Source organism: Armigeres subalbatus, chromosome 1, assembly GCF_024139115.2.
Source record: "Armigeres subalbatus isolate Guangzhou_Male chromosome 1, GZ_Asu_2, whole genome shotgun sequence".
In the NCBI taxonomy this organism is placed as follows: Eukaryota; Metazoa; Arthropoda; class Insecta; order Diptera; family Culicidae; genus Armigeres; species Armigeres subalbatus.
In genome coordinates this window covers 299,346,931-299,361,994 of record NC_085139.1, presented here as the reverse complement: position 1 = coordinate 299,361,994, position 15,064 = coordinate 299,346,931, and the positions used below count along the sequence as shown (strand labels likewise).

The 15,064-nt window shown below is 39.4% G+C and overlaps 1 protein-coding gene across 1 annotated transcript in view; it reads right to left on the bottom strand.

Moving 5' to 3' along the window:
• The window catches only part of LOC134207792 (echinoderm microtubule-associated protein-like CG42247), a 217,610-nt gene extending 208,048 nt beyond the window's left edge, over positions 1-9,562 (bottom strand). The window contains exon 1 of the mRNA XM_062683705.1: positions 9,554-9,562. The gene's annotated coding sequence lies outside the window, so the exon portion shown is untranslated. The remainder of the gene's footprint in view (positions 1-9,553) is intronic.
• Between the last annotated feature and the right edge of the window lie 5,502 nt (positions 9,563-15,064).

Sequence of the window (15,064 nt, the reverse complement as noted above, 5' to 3'; positions counted from 1 at the left end):
GTCTCGATCTTCCGAAAAGAGAGGGCCTCATACGAGAGGGCCCTAAAAAACGATCCTTCGGTTTAAAAACCCAGAATAATCCACCTCGCGATGATGCCTTTCTCTTTTCTAAAATATTGCGAGAAAAGCACATAAGAGGGGTCAATATTGCGCTGCATGCAGCAGTTTAAAAAAAACCCTTGGGATAAATGAAGAAAAAAACAATGTTTTTTAAATACTCTGGAATGGAATGCCCGATTGGGCCAATTTTCAATAGCGAAAAATTAGACCGGATTCCGCATCGAAAGCAAATTAATGTTTAAAATGGATCAATCGCCCCGAAATTCCTGGTGGGGATTCTCATCGATCTGTTTTCGGCGAAAAATGACAAAACAAAACTTTGCCAGGCTGTCCGAACGTTTCGGTCGATTTACTGGCCTTCGACCATCTTCTGCGGACAAATCTTCCAGTCACTTATTTTCTAACAGACAGCCATTAGCAGACAGACAGCCAGTTAGTAGTAATGGCTGTCTGTTAGAAAATAAGTGACTGGAAGATTTGTCCGCAGAAGATGGTCGAAGGCCAGTAAATCGAACGAAACGTCCGGACAGTCTGGCAAAGTTTTGTTTTGTCATTTTTCGCCGAAAACAAATCGATGAGAATCCCCACCAGAATGCAACTTATTGCAAGCAAATCGGATAAGGTTAATTACGTGTCTTATTAGTGTGTCTTACATTTTTTTGTACATGCTCACATACAGACATCACCTCAATTCGTCGAGCTAAGTCAATTGTTATATAACACTACGAGTCTTCGAGCCTTCTTTCAAAAGTTCGGTTTTGGAGTGATCCTATACTGCCGTGAACCGCATATCTTTTCCATCTTTGCTGGGTTTCCTTTTCATATGGGACAAATATACGATTCACGGCAGTATAGCCTTTACATATACTTAGTATATAAGAAAAACAAAAATAAATTGTAAGCAATTTAACACCACGAAAAGTGAAATTTCGAAGGAAAAATATAATTATCCTTGAAGTGCTTCGATTTTAGTCATAAACAATGCCAAACAGAAGGAACTACAGCGCTCGGTTCAGTTTCTTTTTTCAATTGTCCTTTAGAGTGCCTTCCGGAGTAAACGATACGGCGGCGGCACGAAAAGCTTTCGAACGAGGCAATAATTTAAATATGAATTTAATTTTCTCCTAATGGACGTGTAATTAGTTTTTGCTTTTCTTTCGTTCAGTGGCAGCCAAGTTTTTTTGTATGATTGGGGCACACAGCCATTCCCGAGCGAAGGTAGCAAATGAATAAACATTGAAAACACAATGAGTCAGAATGCAGCTGGTGATCTCATAGCCACTGCACTGAGATGTTGCATTCGTGTGGAAATCAATCCGAATGACGGCGGTATGTCAGAACGGTTTTTGTTCAATTGGTAAACGAGGATTTCTTTTTAAATGAAATTTAATTGTTATGCTGTTTCTCTAAAATTTTCTTGTTTGCATATGAAAATTTACATAATGAACAACGTGATGGCTATCAGCAAGAATATTGAGGATAAGGAAGGGGATATGACTGAATAAATTATCGTCAACGTTTAAAGCATTTCAAATATGCATGCAATGTAAAAAGGTTGTTTGGTATACGCTAAACAATAGGATGTCAATAGCCTGGTTAGAGGTAAAGAGTTTTATCACTATTTAAGTTTATGCTCGTCGGAAGCCCTTTCTTACGCTTCTTTCGAAAAAAAAACAATATTTTGACAGCCGCGAAATATTTTTTTTTTTTCATTTGCATGAAAACTGCATTTGTTTATCATCAAAAACTAAGCAGACTGCAACATATGATAGAATAACGAAAAAGTATTGTTACAAAAATGTATTCAGAGACAAATAAATTCTTTTCGTTTAGTCATTCAACAAATACCTTCCACAATATCCAACTCCGTCCCATTCAACACAAGATCGTATATGATGTCACATACGATGCTAAAGTGGAGGCCATATAGGTACTTCCCCATACAATATGTGGGTATATCGCCTCCACTTTAGCATCTTATGTTGCATCATATACGATTTTGTGCTGACTGGGGTGGTACTTATGAGGGTTTCTCTGAGTCGGTGACCTCTCTAAGTAAGTACACCCAAAACAAAAAGTTGTAACATTCTTTGGATGAAGCGTTTTGTATCAAATCTTGCATGCAAACCGCTCAAAGAATGTTATATTCGTTATGCCTGTTCAGTGTGCATTGCATAAAGTCGGTTTATTTGGTTTCGATCAGGGATTGAATCCTGAAGAGAATGAACAAGTCTCTCACTTATCATCTCTGTATACATATACGATGTGTAGCATACCGCGAGAGACTTTTTTCGCAAGCTGTCATGATAGACAATTGATTCGGGAGGCTATACCCCATGATAAATTTCTTTTAAAAAGCTCCAAATGCGGGGAGCAGTGGCTATGATGATGTATTTCAACTTGTTCTATACAGCTGTGCAGTAACCAACACGAAATGAGTGAAAACCAAGCGAGAATCACCATTTTTCTGTGGGGGGTGCCTATCCAATTCTGTCTTTTCGCACTTGCATACAAGTTTGATAAATTTATTATCATGGCTTGTTATGATTCGGATATGCCGTATGGCCAAACGCCATTTGGCCGAATGCCAAAAAAAATTGTCCTCAAATTACGAATAGTGAAGAGTGAGAAATGAGCAGTGAGTAATGAGAAGTAGGAAAAGAGAAGTGAGAAGTGAAAAGTGGAAGGACAAAAAAGAGCTGAGCACTTCTGTTTCCTTCGTCCTTCTGCCTTCTTCCTTTATCCTTCTTCCTTTCTTCGTCCTTCTTGCGAAACGTCGGGCTATGTCAAACTAGCCGTCTCAATTAAATTAGACTGAGAAAGCCAACGTCAAAATATCCATTCTACCAGTCGCAATCTTCCGTTTTCCTTCAACCCTTTGCCTTCTTCCCTCCTAATTTTTTCTCCATCCTTCTTCCTTCTTTCTTCTTCCTTCTTCCTTGTTCCTTCTTCCTTCTTCATTCTTCCTTCGAGATGATCTTTCTTCGTATTACTTGCTTCTCGCTGCCTCACTTATCAGTTCTCACCTATCACATCTCACTTCTTACCCATAACTTCACACTACTCATTTCTCATTTGTCTCTTCTCACTTCCTACTTCAAACACTTCTTAATTCTCACTACTCACTTCTCACTTATAACACTTAATAAATAATCGTACTTCAACTATTCGGCCAAACGGCATTCGGGCAAATGACCCTAAGCAACTAGTGTCCAATCTACGAAGTAGTACACCGTAACTATGCTATGCAATGGTAATTTACCAAGCATTACAAATATTAAAAATTCAAAATATTGTAATCAAATTACAGACATTTGAAATTCACAGTGAGGTGCTCCGAAAAACATAAAATAAATGTCAAGATCTCGTTTCTACCTATACATATATAACATGTTTTTTGATTTTTTAATCGCTTTTAATTCGCTGTACCGCATGTACCAAACGCTTAAGTCATTTGATTTGAAAGCCACGCTGATTTAATTTATTATTATGTACCAAGATATTTTGAATTTTTTGAGTTTTTCTGACCATCGCAACATAAAGCCTGTCCACGTTAAATTTTGGACACTGAGACAAAGTCCAACTGATTTGTAGCCATTTTATCTCGTTGGACGAGAAGGAAAACCCGTTGAAAGAATAACATAAAGCGGAGAGATTCAACTGTCGTGTAAATTGATCTCCTCAGTGGTTTGTGAAAATTTTAAAAAATCGCATTGGATGACGGGTGTCCGAAATTTAACGTGGACAGGCTTTATTTGCCACTTCTTCTCAACCACAAGATTAACATTCCTATATACCTATAAAGAAAATTCAACTGAACTGATTGTTATACGTTTTTTCTTAGATGATTTTTTTAAAGAAAAAGCGCCCCAACAATAATCAAGCGCCCCAAAACAGAATTTTCTAAATTTTATGGAACAATACATGCAGTTCAATTTGTCGACTATTAATAAGTGTCTTATAATTTTTGGAACAGTCTATTTGATTAATTTTATGACTTAAAACAATGGCGTGTTCTGATTCAGCTGAATACTTGTCGATTCAGCTGAATCAGAACACGCCACTTCGTTTAACCCTTATGCGGCCGACGGGGTACCCGTGTTCCTTTTTCAAATTCAAGTGGTGATATTTCAATGACTTTTTATAGCTGAAAGCTGAAACTCGGTGACATCTAAGAACTCCATAAAATGTAGCATCTGTGAGAAAATCACGTTGATACAGTGAGGAGGGACGTGGGGAGGGGCATCTGATTTTTTTTACCACGTGGATGGCCGACAGGGTACCCGTGTTCCACTAAATTGGTATTTTCATAACTTTAACAATTTTCAACCGATTTAGATAATTTTGACAGTTTTGGAAACAGAAACTCATATACTTTTTGCCCATTGTCAAGGTTTACAGCTCTTGTTCATGGTTATACAAGAAATCTTTGAAGTAAGGCTTAATAATCTACACACGTAACCGAAGGACTATCAACCAGTTTCAAATATATTACATGCTCATTGCTCTTCTTAGAATAGTCGGTGTTCACAGTATATATTCTGGGTTTCCAAAAACCCCTGGAGTAAGGCCTAAGTCATCCAAAAAATCCCTGGAATAAGATCTTATGGTCTGCTAACGTAACCAAAGGTCTATCGTGTAAATTCAAAAACGGTACATGCTCTTTATGGTGCTTAGCATATAATGCTTTCACAGTATATATTCCGGGTCATCCAATGACCTTTTCTTAAAACATGTTTGCATTCCAAGTAGTTCTTGTTGCTGTCATTGATTCCAGGTCTACGAACTCCATACAGTCAAGGTCTTCGGATCAATCTCCGTGATGGAGGCAGTTATCGGAGAATAAACAAGTTGCATGACCCCTTCTTGGTATATGTTTGTATTCCAAGTAGTTCCTGTTGTTGTCGTGAGTTCCAGGTAGTCTACGAACTTCATACAGTCAAGGTCTTCGAATCAATCTCGGTAATGGGGGCAGTTATCGAAGAATAAACAAGTTGTGTGACCCCTTCTTGGCATATGTTTGTATTCCAAGTAGTTCTGGTTGTTGTCGTGGGCTCTAGGTAGTCTACGAACTTCATAGATTCAAGGTCGGTGGATCAACCTCCGTGATGGCGGCAGTTATTGAAGAATAAACATGTTTTGTGACCCCTTCTTGGCATATATTTGTTTTTCATGCAGTTCTTGTTGTTGTCGTGAGTTCCAGGTAGTCTACGAACTCTATACAGTCAAGATCTTCGGAGCAATCTCCGTAATGGAGGCGTTTTTCGAAAAATAAACAGGTTGCGTGACCCCTTCTTCGTATATGTTTGTATTTCATGTAGTTCTTGTTGTTGTCGTGAGTTCCAGGTAGTCTACAAACTCCATATAGTCAAGATGTTCGGATCAATCTCCGTAATGGAGGCAGTTATCGAGGAATAAACAAGTTGCGTGACCTCTTCTTGGTATATGTGTGTATTCCAAGTAGTTCTTGTTGTTGTCGAAGACTCCAGGTAGTCTACGAACTCCATAGATTCAAGGTCGGTGGATCAACCTCTGTAATGGAGGCAGTTATTGAAGAATAAACAAGTTATGTGACCCCTTCTTGGTATGTGTTTGTATTTCATGTAGCTCTTGTTGTTGTCGTGAGTTCCAGGTAGTCTACGAACTCCATACCGTCAATATCTTCGGATCTATTCCCGTAATGGAGCCAGTTATCGAAGAATAAACAAGTAGCGTGACCCCTTCTTGGTATATGTGTGTATTCCAAGTAGTTCTTGTTGTTATCGAGGATTCCATAGAGTCCAGGTATGGGGTTCGACCTTGGTAACGGAGGCAGTTATTGAAGAATAAACAAGTTGTGTGACGCCTTCATGATATTTGTTTGTATTCCAAGTAGTTCTTATTGTCATTGGTTCCAGGTAGTCTACGATCTCCATAGAGTCAATGTCTGTGGATCAATCTTCGTAATGGAGGCAGTTATCGAAGAATAAACAAGTAGCGTGACCCTTTCTTGGTATATGTTTGTATTCCAAGTAGTTCTTGTTGTTGTCGTGGGCTACAGGTAGTCTACGAACTCCATAGAGTCAAGGTCGGTGGATCAACCTCCGTAACGGATGCAGTTATTGAAGAACAACTGGGAGGGACGGAAGGTAGTGGTTTTCCTCCAATACCTTTTCCGAACTTAATCTATCACATGTTGTGCATATGCATAATCGAGTTAATTTCCACTCCGGGTGGCTCAATACCCGGAACATAGGCAATTAACTTTGAATGTACTGAACTCGAAAGGCGATCTTCTTCGCTTATGTGGTCGGGTTGGGATCTGACGACCAACTGGCACAATCTCACACAACCCAACTTCATCGAGCGCCGTTGGTGATGAAGCAAGTGTGTAGGAGCCAGATAATACTAAATACTCCCTACTTGGTTGGCATTGTACAAAAACATATATGAGAGAGTTAGTTCTGAGAATGTATTGCGAGAGTTCGGCTACATGCGCTCGGTGTTGAACTTAATCTAGAATTAAAAAAAACACCTAAACAAAGAATAAAAAAAAATCGGCTACATGCCCGGTGCTGTAAATTTGGTTTCATCAGTACCCGCTAAGCTGCGGAGGACGACGGAGGTCCTTCGTAGCTTAGTAGGGAAAACACCTGTCTAGCTTACTGGTTTTGTGGGATCAAACCCCACCGAAGTTCTGTAGATAAATCTCCGTAATGAAGGCAGTTATCGAAGAATAAACAAGTTTTGTGAGTAGTTCTTGTTGTTTTCTTGAGCTCCAGGTAGTCTATGAACTAGAGTCAAGGTCGATGGATCAACCTCCTTAATGGAGGCAGTTATTTGAAAATAAACAAGTTGTGAGACCCCATAATAATAATAATAAGCTACAGGCAGTGAAAGTTATTTCATGAAAATCTTTATTGTTTGCGGCAAATTGGGTCGAAAACGTGATAAAATCGGGTTAGGCAAAATTAGGGGTAGACAAAATCTGGGAGTGACAAAATCGGGTCAACCTCATCTGAGTGAATGTACGCATTCCTAGTACAGTAGCCGTTCGATAACTGCAAAATGTTTACTTTTCAGTTATCGAATGCCGTTCGATAACTGCAACGCACTCTAGACGTCAAACGGTTGTCAATCGACGTCAAATGCAATAAAAGTGCATCCAAATGTGCAGCGCAATGCAGCTGTCATTGAATCTGACATCGGTTTGAAGTTTATCGGTCCGATAACTGTAAAACTGTTGCAACTATCGAATTGCAGTTAAATGACTTGCAGTTATCGAACGTCTGCTGTAGTTTTTGTTTTTGCCATGGTACTAGGTAGTCTATGAACTCCATATAGGAATGATCTGTAGATCAACCCACGAACGGAAGGCTATTGGTATATGTTTGCATTTCAAGTAGTTCAAGTTGTTGTCATTAGCTCTGGGCAGTTATTGAAGAATAAACAAGAAGTGAAACCTCATCTTGATATAATAGCATTCCAAGTAGTTATTGTTGTCTTGTTGTTGTTGGTTCCAGGTAGTATACAAACTTCATTCATATCACTAATATGAAGTTGTCTATGCTTTGGAAATGCAAAATGTAAATAAATTGGAACGATACAACTTCACGCCGAGAACGTGAGGGAAAAAAACGGGCTAATATCGCAAAGATCATGTACCATATTAAAATTAGATTAAGGACACTCCTCACGGAATCCAACTTTCAAAGTGCTCGCGTTTTCGGGGGCACACCAATCGGAGGCGGCGCACAACTGTAATTTTTGTTGATTTAGCTTTGCTGCGTCGCAGCATGCGTGAAATAATAAAAATGACAGTTGTGCGTTGCTTCCGTATCGAGTGTATCGAGAAGTCTTACTCCATAAATTTATAGGATGACCATTAGCATATACCATGAACGCATTTTATTCATGGGCCCCAAAGGCATGTACCAAATTTAAAACAGGCTGATATATCTCTGGTGTAGATCCTAATGCCTTACTTCAGGGTTTTCTTGGATGACCATGAACATTTAAAATGGGTGCATTCTATTCTACGTACAATAAAAGGCATGTATAACTATTCAACTAGACCGAAAGAACTCTGGTTGCGTGTGAAGTTCTAAGGATTGTTCAAGTGTCTCTTGGATACCCATGAACATTGAACATATGCAATGAAACCGGTATATTCTATGTACCATAAAGGGCATATGCCACTTTTGAAAGAATCCGAAAGGTATCTGGTTACGTGTGAAGATACTGAGGCCTATTCTAGCATTTTCTTGGAAGACCATAAACATATGCAATGGACGTATTCTATTCTACGTACCACAAAGGGCATGTACCACTTTTGAAACAAGCCAAAAGATCTCTGGGTACCCTTGCAGATTTAAATTCCTATTCCAGGGTTTTCTTGGATGACCATGAATCTATGGAATGGACGCAATCTATTCTATGTACCACAAAGGGCATGTAACACTTTTGAAAAAATCTGAAAGATCTCTGGTTACGCGTGTAGATCTTAAGGCCTTTTCCAGGATTTTCTTGGATGACCATCAACATATGCAATGAAAGCGCTCTTTTCTATGTACCACAAAGGGCATGCACCACTTTTGAAACAATCTAAAAGATCTCTGGTTACGCGTGTAGACCTGAAGGCCTTTTCCAGGGTTTTCTTGGATGACCATGAACATATGCAATTAAGGCGCCAGAGGACTTATCCGAGAGATTTCTTCGATAGTGCAGAACATATGTAGTGATCACATCTGATTTCAAGATGCGCAAAGGGCATGTACCACTTTTGAGACAAGTCCATAGACCCATGGTTACGAGTGTAGACCTTAAGGCCTTACTCCAGAGATTTCTTGGATGACTCGGAACATATACTGTGAACGCATTCTATGCTAAGTACCACAAAGAGCATGTACCGTATTTGAATATGCATAATAGGCCTTTGGTTACGCGAGTAGATCTTTAGGCTTTACTCCAGAGATTTCTTGGATGACTAAGACCTCATTTCAGGGATTTTTGCATTACCCGAAGCATATACTGTGAACACCTTCAATTCTAAGAAGCGCAAAGAGCTTGTAACATATTTGAAACTGGTTGAATGGCCTTTGGTTACGCGTGTAGACTCTTAAGCCTTACTTCAAAGATTTCCTGGATAACCATGGACATACGCTGTAAACCTTGACAATGGGCAAAAAGTATATGAGTTTCTGTTTCTAAAACTGTCAAAATTATCCAAATCGGTTGAAAATTGTTGAAGTTATGAGAATATCAATTTATGGGAACACGGGTACCCTGTCGGCCATCCACGTGTGTTTTTTTTGTTGGCCGCATAAGGGTTAAAATAATATAAAAAATGAAAATGATATAAAAGATAAAACATCAATAAATATGAGTGTAGAGCATTCAAATGAGTTATCGGAGAGCCGTGATAAAGCAAAACGAATCAACAATGAAACATTCAGAACACTGAAAAATATCTTCGATAAAAATTACACCATTCAAACTACAGCTCAGTACTTACAAAAAAATATTGCATCTATGATGTCTCTACACTGAGAAAAATCGTTCTACTCTAGTTCTATGATCCGCATCGGAACTACAGGCGACGCTCATCTTGACATGCACTACCAACTACAGGTACCGAAAAGTAGATCAACAATAAAAAACAAACAATGGATGTTAACTTCAATGCAGGCTAAAGACAACTAATAGGAGGGGGAAAAACAGCTTCAAATTCTCCTGCCAGTTGGATTAGAATGAACCTTCGCTAAATTTACCGCTCGTCTTCGCGTGCACATTCCGCCGGCCGTCGGTTTTTGGTGCTGGTGCTGAAACTGGAACGGCTGCGGCTGGTGCATTTTCCAATTCAGAGCAATGGCGGCCAATTTCAGTGCGGGTGAATTTTGCTGTACAGGAAATGGGACGGAACGGCCGACAGTTCGGGATGGTCAATGGACGGAAGGGGCATTTCGGATACTTGTTCGTTTCGTGTTATGGCTTTGATACAGTGTAGAGTGGGGTGTTTACAACTGGTGCGATTTGAGTATTTGATTGTTTGTACAGTTTGTAAGAATCGAATCGAAAAATTCTCCGTTTAATTTTAAAATATTTCAAATCGTGGCTAGAGGACACTATGAAAAAAGACGAAAAGTCCAATCTACCAAACATTTTATTTTACTGTTATATAGTTGAATAATTCAACATTTGTCGTCTTTTTCAATAGTGTCTTCAAATGTGACGAATAAGAGAAGGTAGAGAATTATTTTAGTCAATCTTACAGGTGAACTATGTTTTTTTACAGTAGGATGAAAAATATTTACAGAAAACATTTCTTGCCACACAGCGTCTGAAATAGATGAGCACACACACACATAAACGGCTGGATGGGAGACAGAGAATGGTCGAATTCAGGATACAAGTAGGCTAATGAGCGATATTATATTCTAGACACTAACCTTGTAGTGATGTCACTTTTGGCTAACGGGCAATCAATCACAAGTTCTTACCATTCACTGTGGGAAATTGTTCTTGTTCGATTTTTTTTCTGCTTATTAGTTCTCAACACACGCTAAGTACACAGTTTGCTACAGTTTCTACGACAGGACAAAGAAGCGGTGGCAAACACGCCAGTCACACTACTTTATATACATGGGAGAGTTTGTTCTAACTTGTTACATTTTCCTGGAGACACTTTGGTGCATAAATTATTGCCACGTTCCTTTCCCTTAACGCTATAGGGGGTGGAATATTTTTACTGGTAAAGTTCTCACCTTACTCCTTCAATGGTTCACGTGCTGTTTCACGCAATCTGCTGGAAAATGTTTGTCACACTTCTGCTTTTTTCACTATTTCTCTCAATGCACTGTAAGAAAAATCTAACTTTGTCTGGTCGAGTTTTCTCACTGAATCACTAGCAATTTTTCTCACAGTGCATTCGCCATTTTATCACACTGTCATAATCAGTTGCCCTCGTTGGGTTTCATTCACCCGTCCAATTGGTTACACTGGTTTTGCCACTTCAAATTCTCGTTCTGCCATAGCCTACTGGGATGAAATAATTTCTTTGGTCACATCTGTCACTTTCAGTTTTGTTACCATGAAAACATCTGTGTTTTCAAACGTGTGCGAATGGGTGTCACTTCGATTGGGTGCGCTTTCTAACAGCTCGACCTTCTATTGGCCACGGTATTTGTATGCAACTGTCCAACGGGGCCGAGTAACGTCAATGGTCGCGGTCTTGGCCACGACTGGAGTTGGTTTGCTGACCGGACACCGACCGGCAAACACGTTCGAATCAGACACATAAATTATCCGCCCTGAACATATACCTACTTGTAAAATGGAGGCCTTTGCACGATTGAGGATGATGCACTTCGAGTTGGTAAATAAGGACTTACTTCATACAGGTTCAGACTTCAGAATAGTGCATCAACAGCAATACACACACTTTGAAGCGGCCGAGAATTTGCATAATGTCTGTGTTGTATATAAAAAGGTTTGCTAGACAACAGAACTGTTCCTGAAAGTTGCGTTTTGGTATCGCTGTATTCAAAGTATGCCTACACAATAAACTAGAATTTTGATTTTGAACATTTGCAGGACCTAAACACTCAACCTAATAATCGGGCCAAAATTTTAGTTACCGCTATTCAATCATTAAAGTTTATTAGCAATTACCAAAACCATCAAGATTAGGAATCCCAAGAAACGAGCGAATGCTACTGTTTGACCCCCATGGAGTAGCTTAAAATTCTCTAAGGTACTGAGTAATTGGGTTTCCCCGCAACAGGAACGAACCGGTTATGATTGATGGAGTAGAGTAATTCTATCATCATTATCGTTTGCATGCAACGGTCATTTGTTAGATAGCATCCCCTGATCCCCCGGTTCATGAGCAAGAAATGAGTTTCAACCCTACGCCACATGAGCCGTAGATCTAATCATTGGTGTGACTGGATATTGAGAACAGGGGGCAATTCTTTCGGAGTTATATTTCCGCATATAGACTTTACTTTTCAATTCTATATACTCGCCCAAGAAAGAAATCAAAGTCAATTTTAATTCTAAGCGCGTGACATTCACTCAAACACGATTTGAAATAGATTTGAAATCTAGTAAGAATAAAATGCCAAATCGTTCAAAATGAAGATAATTATCTATCGAAATTGGATCGATGTACACCATCGATGATTTGTATGAAAATTGCTATGAGAACAGTAACTTTCATGGAAAACCGTTCCCCAACGCTTCCCTTTAAGCTCTAAAAACATATGAGCACATCGGCAACATAAGAAATTTTACAAGGAAACAGGCCGTCTTTATTGCGAAACGATTTGATGCTCGCAAGAAAAGTTATTAAGGAAATACTGAAAGGCAATGTGTTGATTATATTTGAATAGTTCATGGGCCACTTCACGGAGCGATCTTCCACCTAAGGGTCAGTTTTCACAGTAATTTCCATACAAACTTCAAATGAAGTGTGCACAGTCAAATTACATCCAAAATTGCTTAAAATTTAGGAGGATTATTAAAATGGCAAATGTAATCGTTTAAGCATCGTGGGGCAAAAAAGTCAAAATTTGAATCACTCTAATATACATTTACAAAGATTTCGACTGGATTTGTTGCTAATAATCAGGATTTTCACCTTTCAGTTACTTGAAAATGTTGATGGTTTTGAATCGTTGCCAACGTTTTGATCCAGGAGTTGAGATGTTTATCAGGGCTCGAAATCAATCATCCTGCGTAGTGGAGTGTTGGTCATAACGCCCTAGTCCATCGTTTGACCAACACTCCACTAGACAGGTTGATTAATTTCGAGTTCTATGAAGATTCAAACTCCACAATAGAAACGTTGGCAATAATTTGAAATTATCAACAGTTGTATGTGACGAAAAGCCAAATGTCATGATTAAGCAAAACAAAAAATAGACTGATGGTAGTCATTTTCCGAATAAACGGACAAATAAAATGGCATATCTACTTCGGAGGATGGAATCACATCCATCATTGACTCATTTAATGGAACCGCAATTATCGTTACCTGATGCCAAATAAACACCTACTTTTAAGACTAGATCAAATCCACCATTGCCTCAATCCGGGCAAACACTTTTTTTTTAAAGCGTCACATCTACCTTATTCCAGGCAAATGTCTACTTTTAAAGTAGGGATCACGACCATCATTGCCTTAACCCGCGTAAGTACTGGTTTCGTGGGACCAAACTCCACTGTAGGAAGTAGTTACCCTTCAATACATTTTTCGAGCTAAATCTGTCACATGTTGTGCATATGCAATACGCATAAATCGAGCTTCAGACATAGTAATTAATAACCACTCCGGGTGACTCAATACCCGGAATATCAGGTATCAGAACGTCGGCTTAGGAGGCACGTTTCCCTCAATTTGGGACATTTGTGCCATCGCCTTCACTGGCCTTTCTCATCATTTACCTGGCGGAAAAGGAAGTGAAAAAGGGAAAGGAAGAGGAAGTGAAGTTGGAAAGGAGAATGGAACAGGTTTCTGGAGAATGAGGATACATTCAATAATACATACATACGATGCATTTTGTAAAACGCAATGAAGTATAAAATATACTGGATAAATCATACAATGCGACTGCATGTGATATCCCGACTAGGAAGGCAAAACAAGATTAAAACATGATTGTAACAACATCAGTTATTTATAACAACCTTTGATATAATCGAGTTATGATACATCATTATCACATTTTTTCTCAACAAAATTATAACAGAATTAGTTCTGTTTCATTGTTTTGTTAGAAAATTTAGTTATTTTAACAACATCCTGAACCAAGTTTATAACAGCTTATTTTAGAAAAACTGTTGAACTTAACACAATATGATATAAATTTGTTATTCTCTCCTGATTGGGATACCATTTATAGGAAAGCCAATTATGTAGGCTCGCGCGCATTAAACTAGGTACTAAAGAGAGGTGTCACAAAAACACTGAGGACGTAATAATGGACGAACGTCAAAGACGAAGCACAGAGTGCACTGTGAAAACCACTTAATCAAGCAACAACAAATTTAGTGAACACAAAAAAATATGCCAAATGTCCATCGTTTCAATTGACCCTCACTTTTGATCCTGTTCAAAATTATTTCAAATGTGCGTTATACCAAACGACCGTTTACCACGGGAGCAACCCATTTGGCATAACGGACATTTGATATAATTGTGAACTGCATCAAAAAAGTAGGTAATTTGGCATAACGGACATTTATTATAATTTGGAAATATGAAAGAAAAAGGGGCAATTCGAAGTATTTTCTCAGAAAGATAAAGTAGATCGAGGTTGCATCATTTTTTTTTTTTCATTTATTTAGTTAACATCTAAACAGATAACACTGAATCAACAATTTGACGCCACAATGCACGGTTCGAGGCCGCATCTCTCCATCCTCGGATACGCACCACGCTCGCCAAGTCGTTTTGCACCTGGTCTGCCCATCTCGCTCGCTGCGCTCCACGCCGTCTCGTACCTACCGGATCAGAAGCGAACACCATCTTTGCAGGGTTGCTGTCCGGCATTCTTGCAACATGCCCTGCCCATCGTACCCTTCCGGCTTTAGCTACCATCTGGATACTGGGTTGGGCGAGCTCGTGGTTCATTCTTCGCCGCCACACACCGTCTTCTTGCACACCGCCAAAGATGGTCCTAAGCATCCGTCTCTCGAATACTCCGAGTGCTTGCAAGTCCTCCTCGAGCATTGTCCATGTTTCATGTCCGTAGAGGACAACCGGTCTTATAAGCGTCTTGTACATGACACATTTGGTGCGATGGCGAATCTTTTTTGACCGCAGTTTCTTCTGGAGCCCGTAGTAGGCCCGACTTCCACAGATGATGCGCCTTCGTATTTCACGACTAACATTGTTATCAGCCGTTAACAAGGATCCGAGGTAGACGAATTCCTCGACCACCTCGAAGGTATCCCCGTCTATCGTAACACCGCTTCCCAGGCGGGCCCTGACGCGCTCGGTTCCGTCCACAAGCATGTACTT